Source organism: Zootoca vivipara, chromosome 12 (genome assembly GCF_963506605.1).
Source record: "Zootoca vivipara chromosome 12, rZooViv1.1, whole genome shotgun sequence".
In the NCBI taxonomy this organism is placed as follows: domain Eukaryota; kingdom Metazoa; phylum Chordata; class Lepidosauria; order Squamata; family Lacertidae; genus Zootoca; species Zootoca vivipara.
The window spans coordinates 46,997,186-47,007,200 of NC_083287.1; positions in this window are offsets into that span (position 1 = coordinate 46,997,186).

Below are 10,015 nucleotides of genomic sequence, written 5' to 3' on the forward strand. Positions count from 1 at the left end.
TTTGAAAGGAGGGAGTGTCGGTTTTGGTCAGTTAGGAGGGAGAGGGAGGAAGGTGTGGTGTGGTGTTATGTGGTGGCTTATATGAAGACAGTTAAGAGGCTAGGAAAACTTAAAGTTAAATGTTTGACTGAGTTTATTTTGTACAACTGGAACAAAGCTAATTAATAAATGACACGTTAAAGAATCACTTATGTTTTTAACACAATAAATCTTCATCTCTGTTTTTGCCAAAAAGAGGTCCGTCTTTATTTTTCCAGCGAGGTACCAGGACTCACAACCGTGGTGGTTCAAGAGAGGACAAAACTCACCTCAGGCAGGGAGGTGGTAGTTGGTGTCCTGAAGTCACACGGAGGAGGCTTAGAAGGGTAACCTGAGGCGCCAAGAAGTTGCCAGAGTGTGTAGGGTAAACTTTTACAGTAGGGGAATCCAACTGAGGGAGACCCTTTACTGGAGGCAAGAGGTTATTCCGTGGGACAGCCTAGAGTTCCTTGAGGTACCCGGTCACGCAGGCTGGAGTGCTCTCCTTACCAAGAAACCCATTAGTTAAAGGGGTTTGTTTTTGAGGCGGCAGGAGAAGAGGGTGGGTGTTTTCCCCTCTAGATTCTTGGGTCGCGGTGATAGTAAGGGAGAGTGGGACCAGTGAAAAAGTGCCAGGAGTTTTAACATCTGTAGCATCAGGCAAAGGAACAATGGGAAAAGTTGTCAACCTTGCATCAAAGTCAACAGAATATAATCTTGCGCAGCAAGCTGGTACACTCTCTCTCTCTCTCTCTCTCCCTCTCTCCCTCTCGTGTGGGTGTTTGTCCCTGAATTGTTCTGGTCAGTTGGGAACACTTGGAATAAGGGAGGGATTTGAGAGTTGCAATAAAAAAAGTGCCACATCAATTTAATTTTAAAATAATAAATAAGGTTCCAGATAGTTGGAGCACCAGTCTTCTTACAATACAATTACAGTATCCTGTGTGTCTTAAGAGGTGTGTGTATTCATATGTGATTCAGGACTGTAAATAAGACTTGTAGCAGCAGGCTGCAATGGCAAAACCCTACCAGTTTATTGTGCCTTTTGTATAACCTTTATCCCTTTAAAGCCTTCCCTGCATGCCCCAAGAATGCTTTCAGCATGCCAGATTACTAGGGTAAATATGGTTTTCAGATCCCACTTTTTATGGGCGGATTAAAGTTCATTTTCCATAATAGGGCACCTCATAAAAACGTATAAAGCGCTGTCAGTCTTAGCAGCTGGCGGCCTCATTTAACACTTTCACTTCATAAATCATTGCATGGCTCTCCAGGTGTTTCCAGAAAGTGGGAAGTAAACAAATACTACCCCCCTCTCCCGCAAAGAAAAAAAAAAGTTGAACCTGGTTGATAAAGATGTAAAAAGGAGGTTTATTTGGTTTGTGGGTGTGCAAACTATGCAGGAGAGAGGGGGGGAGAGAGAAAAGGTCATCAAGGGGGCTGTGCTGCTAGAAAATGGAATGTGTAGCTTTTTAGGTAAGATTTCCATCCCTGGAAGGAAGCCATGGAACATACTTTTCACTTCTGGCCCAGAAATTAAAGTGATTACAAGGGATTGATTACAAGGGATCCTCCTATTAACAAATGTACCTGGGGGGGGGGGGTACTTGCTTGTAGATGATGAGAGGCCCTTGCAGAAGGCACGCAGGCTGCAGCTGCTGTTGTGAGTTTGATTGTGTGTGTCAAACATCCGTAAGTTCTGCTCTCCTGAATATCCACAAACTTCTCACTGCCACCAGCATTTTATACTGAGGCCAGAGGTTCCTAATGAAGAGCTTAGGCCAGGGATAGAGAATCTGCGGCCCTCTGGATGTTGTTGGAGTCCAATCCCCCCCCTACCCCAGCCAGGTCGGGCATGGTGGGGGTTGGTGAAGTTCAGCAGCATCTGTTGGGCTGCAGGTTCCATATACCTGCATTATACAATTGGAGCAGTATGATACCACTTTAAATAGTCATGTCTGCACCCAAAGAATTCTGGGAGCTGCACTTTGTAATATACTCATGCTAATGCTAATTGTAATTTATTCAGATGCCACCCATCTGACTGGGGTGGATCTACACACAGGAAAACCCCCCCCCCCAACTATGAATAAATCAGAAATTAAATCGTTATGAAAAAAGCGCTATGTAAAAACTCATAGAATTTTTTTTTGCTCTCTTGCGCCATCTGGTGTTGCATGTTTATAACTCATTCAAAACATTGTTGTTTTACTAATGCAGCTGAGTCCTGGGCTACCCCAGCCACTCTGGGTAGCTCCCAACAAATACAACACAATACAACAATAAACATTAAAAACTTCCCCATACCTTCAATGGTCTTCTAAATCTCAGTGTTGTTTATTTCCTTGACATCTGTTAAGGGTGCTTAGAGGTGTTAGGAGACCTCTATGCTCCCATGTAGAGCTACAGTTTGAGTGGCTTAACAAGCAATCCCTCTTCACAGGGAACTCTGGGAATTGTAGCTCTGGGAGGTGGGGGGATTGGTTCCTACCAAAAGCTGAGCAAAGCATAGCAGACAGTATTGCAAGGTGGGCGGCTTAGCCAAGCAGTCCTTTAGATTGCAATAGTCTGCACTGCAGCGTAGTTTGAAACTCTTGTCATGTGCATCCTCTGCTCTAATCAAAAGTTAATGCATGAGGCACACCTCCACCTGGGGAGGGGGCGCTCCACCACCTGCATCCATTCATTTTCCTTTCGTATTTGCTTAAGGTACATTTAACCCCTCAGTAGCCTTGGCTTGCCCTGAAGTCAAACAAGAAGAAGGGGAGGGGGGGTGGAGGTTCCCTCTCAGACTGGAATTGTTTAGTAGTGGCCACCAAACTAAAACACAGGCCTGGTTTATATGAGATTTAGCACTGCCCTTGCAACTTATTTTGGTTTACTCAGCTGGAGGGGAACAAAGGTCCTTATCTTGCTATAGCCCCCAGCTGAGTCCTGCTGGCTACCTTCTTGGGGCCAATGGGGCAGAGTCAGGTGAAAACAGCTGGGTCAGGGGTCACAGGGGAGCTTGCATGCCCAGGAAGAAAGAGTGTGTGAGCTTCATTAGGCACCACAGTATGCTGATAACGCTTAAGGGCCTGGGATTACAGCCCAGTGGTTACGAGAACTGTAGCCTAAGATCAGAAGCTTCAAATTCCCACCTTCATAATTTGGCATGACAAAGTGACCTGTGCAACTCTAAAGCCTGCATGCAGAGCAGCCAGTTTATGGGCTACACACTGCTTTAAAAAGTTTGTGGGTGATTTATTAGTGTTAAATAAAAATGCTGAACAACAACGTTTCTATCTCTTCTTTGGTCTTGTAAGTTTAACATGCGAACATAAGCCCATGCCTTTAACCTTACACTTTCGTTTTTAATGTTCATGATCCAAAGACTATCTAAGAGTCAACAGATAATGAAACCTTAAAAAATGTTTTTTTGGCGCTCTGCTGGAGAGGCAGCGAGGAGGAACAAGGATATAGTGAGGTCCTTAACACCACCACATGGATGTCATTAATGAACAGTCTCATAAAGATTAAGGGCTATAACAAATAAGCCCAAATAGGACCCATGTGTTCTAAGGAAAACTGTTCACTGATGAGAAAACCCTAACACATAAGTGATAGAGTCTAGACCCTTCTGTCTTGGAAGCCCTGTGAACAAATAGTCATCATAAATGAAGGGTTCATCACAGAGCCAGCTCCATCCTGGAAGGCTCCTTGTCTCGTGCTCTAGGTCTCCTCCATTTGCCTGGCACCTACTGCCTACCTAACACCGCAGTCCTAACTGTGGGATTTGCTCCCACAAGGAGCAGTGATGGCCCCCAACCAGGATGGTTTTTGAAGAGGATTAGACAAACTCATGGCTGTGTCAGTGGTTACTAGCCAGGATGGCTATGTGCTCTCTCCACTGTTGGAGGCAGTATGCCTCTAAGTGCCAGTTGCTGGGAATCACAACTGGGGAGAGCGATACTGTGGTTGTGAGGTCCTGCTTGTGGGCTTCCCAGGGGCATCTCTTTGGCCAATGTGAGAGAAGGATGTTGGACTAGATCAGTGTTTTCCAAACTTGGGTCTCCAGCTGTTTTTTTTTTTTTGGATGACAATTCCCATCATCCCTGACCACAGGTCCTGCTAGCAAGGCATGATGGGAGTTGTAGTCCAAAAACAACTGGGGACCCAAGTTTGGGAAACACTGGACTAGATGGATCTTTAGTCTGATCCAACAGGGCTCTCTTCTTACATTTTAACCATGTCTACTCAGAAGTAAATCCAATAGAATTCAGTGCAGCTCACTCCCAGGTAAGTGGGGTCGCGATTGTGGCCTAAGCCCCCAGATCCCATATTTACTTGTTAGCTGATGCCAAGTTGCAGAACATCTGGTTTCTCTTTTAACCAGGATATAGGAATTCCTTCAGGGATATATCATGAGACAATAAAATGGATGGAGTTTCACCCTAGACTCCTGCTGGCCTTTGGATGGGTGGTGCATAGCTGCCAAGTTATCCCTTTTTTTAAGGGAAATTCCATTATGCTGAATAGGCTTCCTCGCAAGAAAAGGGAAAACTTGGCAGCTATGGGGTGGTGTGGGCTACTTTTTCAAATGAAAAATATGAACGGATACAAGACCTTTCATGGTCAAGGAGGTCAAGAAGAATTCAAACGCAGTTACAGTTACCTTTGGCTGCTATATGGGAAATGGTGGCAGCCAGCTAGCACCCAGCACCCAGTTATCCAAAGCCACACATTCTGCCAGAATATGCTCAACAAAGCTGGCTCTGCTAGGAGGTTCATGCTGTGTGTTTATGTGGGCAGCAGTCACCTGGCTGTCCTATACTATCAGACCATTGATCCATCTAGCTTAGCACTTTCCACACTTGTGGTCATAAGGAGTAGCTCCTAAGTTAACCTGCTACCCTCAGGTTGAGTGGTAGATGCTGTCCCAGTCATCACTAGTGTTGAAGTCAGATTTATTTGCCTGCTCAGTTAGCTTCTTAGGTTGGCCCTGCCTTTTTAACAAGATGTACACATGTATTCAAGCACTTCTCTTGTGTTTTGGCCTCTGGAAGAGGCAGCTAGTGTACTCACCAATGGGCGAAGCAGTCACTTCCAGCGGTATTAACCAGTCTGCTGAGAACTTAATAAAAGTCCTGCTAGATCAGGCCACCGGATCCAGCATGCTCTTCTCTCAGTAGCCAGTTAGCTGTTTCTAGGAAATGTGAAGCAGAGCCTGAGTGCAATAGCACTTCACACATTTGCGATTACCAGGAAGGCTTCAGGAGTAAACTCTGAGGAAAAACTCATAAACTGCTGCATTGCAGGACATCTTTGGGAGAAGAAAAAGCTAAGGAGTAAACGGTACACAAATCCGGAGTAGAGTCCCTAAGGTGGTGCCTTGTACACCTCCTCCTGGCAACTCCTGCAACCCAGCTGGTGCCAAATGTATTACTCTGCTTTCCTTTGGACTACATCAGCAAGGTTGAGAGGGGGGGGGGGTCTTGTCATTAGGGCAGCCCAGGACCTCCAGACACACTGTCTAGGCTTGCACCCCATAGAAGTTGCTTTGGTGCTGCTAACACCACAAAAAACACCACAGGAGGCAGCAGTTACGAGTTACTGGTTTCTGCAGCCACAGCAGGTGCTGTGATTCTCCAGCGGTATGACTTCATCCCCAGAAGTGCAGTCCATTGTCTCTCAAGACAGAAGGATGCCAACAAACAAATACCCATTCATCACTAGTGATGACTGAAGAACAAGGGACAAGCAACCAGGTTTCTATTAACTTCTTTTACGTATACAGCAAAATCTTTCCATGTCTTCCGACATCAGACAGCATTTGAACTTGAGAACAAGCTCTCCTTCCCAAACCAAAGGAAATTACATTACTTGCAGGTCCACCCTGTCCACAACCTGTCACTGGCTATCACAGACCCAAAGTATCATCAAGTTTTGAGGCTGGGCTGGAACAGTGGTCATTATAGTACGTCAGTCCTTCTAACCATCTATTTTGCTGATAAAGTAAGTTTGGTTATCAGTTAGAGCAGCCAGCCTTGGCCCTAATGTATATTTTATTTATGTGTTTCAGTATGATTCAAAACATGAGCTATTCACAGTGCAGATATTCTCTGGGGACAGCAAAGGCTGGGAACCTTTGGCCCTCCAGACATTGCTGCACTCCAACTCCTATCAGTCCCAGCCAGCATGGCCAATGGTCAGGGATGATGGGCGTTGTAGTCCAACAACAACTTGAGGGCCAAAGGTCTGGTGTACCTGGGCTAACCAGATGCTCCTCTTTTAACAGAGCCTTTATCTGCAGGAATTAGCGGGCAAAGCTGTTCAGTGTTCAATTGATAGATACAAACATCACCTGCTAGTTTCTGTAGATTAAAATGGCATTTAAGGCATTGTAGCTTACTGAAAAGTTGGCAACTCTTGGGTAAGCACCCAGATCGATGCTAGTGGGAGGCTACTGTGGCATACTTGGTGTTTCACTTAAGTGAGAATGCAGATTCTAGCAGGTTTTGGTGGCAGAGTAGCTGTTTTTATAGAAGCAGGTGTGATTCATATGCCTCTGGGGCGAGAGGTAAATTAAGCTTTATGGGAAAGAAGGGCCTTTAGGTTTAGGAGATCTGAAATTGTGAGAAGTGACAGCTGGTAAAAGAGTCCCCTCCAAATTGTAAGCCCCATCTATTGGGGCAAAAAGGGTGGTTGCATCTGTATTTGAAATATTCACAAACCTATCTGATGTCACAACATTGAACAATAATAATGTGATTTTAGACCATGACCTCCCCACTTGCCAGATGTTGCTTGGTTTGTTTTACACTGCAAAAACAAAAATGAAAATGCAGTCAAGTGCAATAATAGGAACACCATTTCAAAGCCATCTTTTAGAATTGGTGACTTGATTACAATCAGGCCACGCCCTATTTGGGACCCTGTTAATCAACAATACTATATTACAATAAAAAACAAAACACCAATACCTTCGTTCTCTGTGGGCTCAGGGCAAATGCTTGATCACAAACCATACAAACTGGGAGACTGTCAAAGGCCTCTTAGAAATAATATGCCACGCAGTGGTAAGGATCCAGCTTGTGGTCTGAAGTCAACAGTGCAGCCATTATTCATGCTGGGCTCTAGTGACCGCTGCTATTTTGGACTTAAGAGCATAAAGAAGAACTTTGCAGGATCAGATCAAAGATGAACCAAGTCTGGTGGTGTGGGATCTGTGCCCCTCCAGAAGCTGTTGGACTCCCAACTCTCACCAGCCTTGGTCAACAATGCTGGGAAGGCCAGAGGTTCTCCCATCTAAGTGCTGTGTGCATCTTGGTTTTTTGATGTACCAATTAGCGAGTTATCTAATTGTAGCCTTCTGTTACTAACCACTTTTGGCATTTTGTAAAAATATTAAATACTTTCAACCCTCAGCTTTATTTCTATACAGAAAGCATTTGCAGAGTTGTGGCAAAGTCCATTCGGATACCATGTCACGAATGAGGGCTTCTGCGGAATCCAGTGTGGGATTGAGGTATAGGGAATGTTAGCGTTAAACTTAACACATGCATCTTCCCTGACAATATGCATTTGATTGGCAGCGTTTGGACCCCCAGCCTCTGACAGTTTAACAGATCACGTTCTCTTGAACAATGCAAATCAAACGATTCCAGATGTTTCGAGGACAATATTAAGTTGCCAAGGCAAAACCTGGCTGTCATGCCGACAGACTTGCACATTTGTGGAGAAGTGCTGATATCGAACTCATCCTCCCCCTTTCATGCAGCACAATGGAAATAATATAATGCTAAAGAGTTCTGCAGAAACTCAGCTCTTTCAGGTGCTCCAGTGTTAAAGCTCTGCCAAAGGGGATTGTGTGTGATTTATCCACGTAACACTTTCTCTCAAGCTACAAAACAGACTTCTTTGTGTTCTCCTGTTAACGCTGATCCAAAAACCAGAATAGTGGGTTTAACATCTCATTGCCCCGACTTTTTTAAAAAAGCTACAGTCCACGACAATAGCTCTGTGTGGAATGTACAACTGACAGCTGGACTATGTCTTTAATCAAACATTATGCTTACATCCTGGACCAGGGTTTTCCAAATGTCTGAGGGACACTTATTATCTGAATTTAAATGGTTAGCATAAAATATGGCCCTTGCTTCCCGAAACGTTAGTTTCACAGAGGAGGGCAACTGTTCTGCTTCAGCTTGAGTCTCTGTTCACTTATTTCCTCCAAGGTATAAAGCCAAATAAATGCATGGCGGCACAACATCCGAAAGCGAACGTTGGGAATGTTTTATTTCATGGAAGGTAATGCTACCAATGGCTGCCAGCCACGATGGCTATGATCTGCCTCCATGGTCAAAAACAATAATAAATGTTGGTGCAAGCAAAAAATAAAATATAGGAAGGATAATTACTGGATGCCAAGATCCAGTTCCTCTTTGCTGAGGAAACCCCAGATGATTCAGAACCACAAAATATTTTATTCTGTGAACCACCCTGAGATTTTATGATGAAGGGCAGTATATAAACCTAATAGATAGATAGATGATAGATAGAATATGCAACAAAGTAAAGCAAGGGAATATAGGCTGACAGACACAGACCTTTAAAATATACCCTTGTGAGTTCCTTCCAAAGTTCCCCCCTTCCCCTAGCATAGAAAAAAATACCACACTTTGGGTAAGTTAAAAATGGTTTACTTATAAACTCTCCAATGGTCAGATTCATGTGCCTTCCCATGCAGTATTCAGAAAAAGTTGCAGAGGTAGTAAAACTTGGCTTAGTTCAGTGGCCAAACTTGGCCCTCCAGCTGTTTTGGGACAACAATTCCCATCATCCCTGACCACTGGTCCTGTTAGCTAGGGATGATGGGAGTTGTAGTCCCAAAACAGCTGGAGGGCTACGTTTGGCCATCACTGGGCCTTAGTTACAGTGGTGAAAGTTCCTAAATTAGTAAAGGACAGGAGCCAGCAAACCTTTTCATTGGAGGGCTGGTCCACTGTCCCTCAAACTTTGTGGGGGGCCAGACTATATTTTGAAAAATACAAATACCGTGCAAGCCGGTCCCACAGCTGCCTCCGGACCAGGAGGAGGAATGTACTCTGCATGTGCTCAGGAACGCGTCTTGGTGCCACCCGCTCACCAGTGTTGTTGATGAGCAGCAGCCGCTCCATCGGCCCGTCCCCACGGAGCTCCCAGGTGGCGTGTACCACATGCTGTGGCTCGTCCTCCGAGGCCAGGTTGGATGGGCGGCGAAGCTTCAGATTGGCTGCAGGAACTCCCTGCAGCCAATCTGAAGCCAAGCCGGCGGTGGTGGCTGCCCAGAGCTGTCCGTGCTTCAGATTGGCTGCAGGAGCTTCCTGCAGCCAATCCGAAGCCGTGCCAGCATCGTGGAAGTCAGTCCCCACGTGGCGAGGCGTCTGCAGAGGGCAGGGACTGACCAAGCGGGCGGCAGGGTTCGCGGGCTGGATTTATAAGCCTGGGGGGCTGCATCTGGCCCCCGCGCCATAGTTTGCCGACCCCTGGTATAAGAACTGAAGAGTGTCTTGTAAGAGCCATGCAGTCTTAAGCTGCAGTAGCCAGTCAAGCCCTCCTCACACCTTGAGCTTCTCTTTTAGATGGGAGGATAAACCAAGGCTTGACTACCTAGTCCAGACATACCCAAACTATGACCCGCGGGCCGGATACAGCCCAAAGGCCTATTTTATCTGGCCTGCGACGACCCCCACCGCCTGCTCTTACCGGTGCGGCGCGGCTGCCCACTTCTGGGTCTGAAAAAGGGCCGGAAATAGCTTGCGCGCACACACGCGTCATTTCCGGCAAACTTCCTGGTCAGAGGAGGCCCGTGTGCACAAGCTATTTCTGGTGCTTTTTCCGACCCATGCGCACAGGGGCGTGCTCCCGTGCATGATCGGCACTGCGGGCACTGGCCCGAAGCCAGGTAAGTTGGGGGACCCCTGATAGTCCCTCCCAAGGTGAGCTAAGCCTGGCTTAACAGCTTACTCTATGGTTT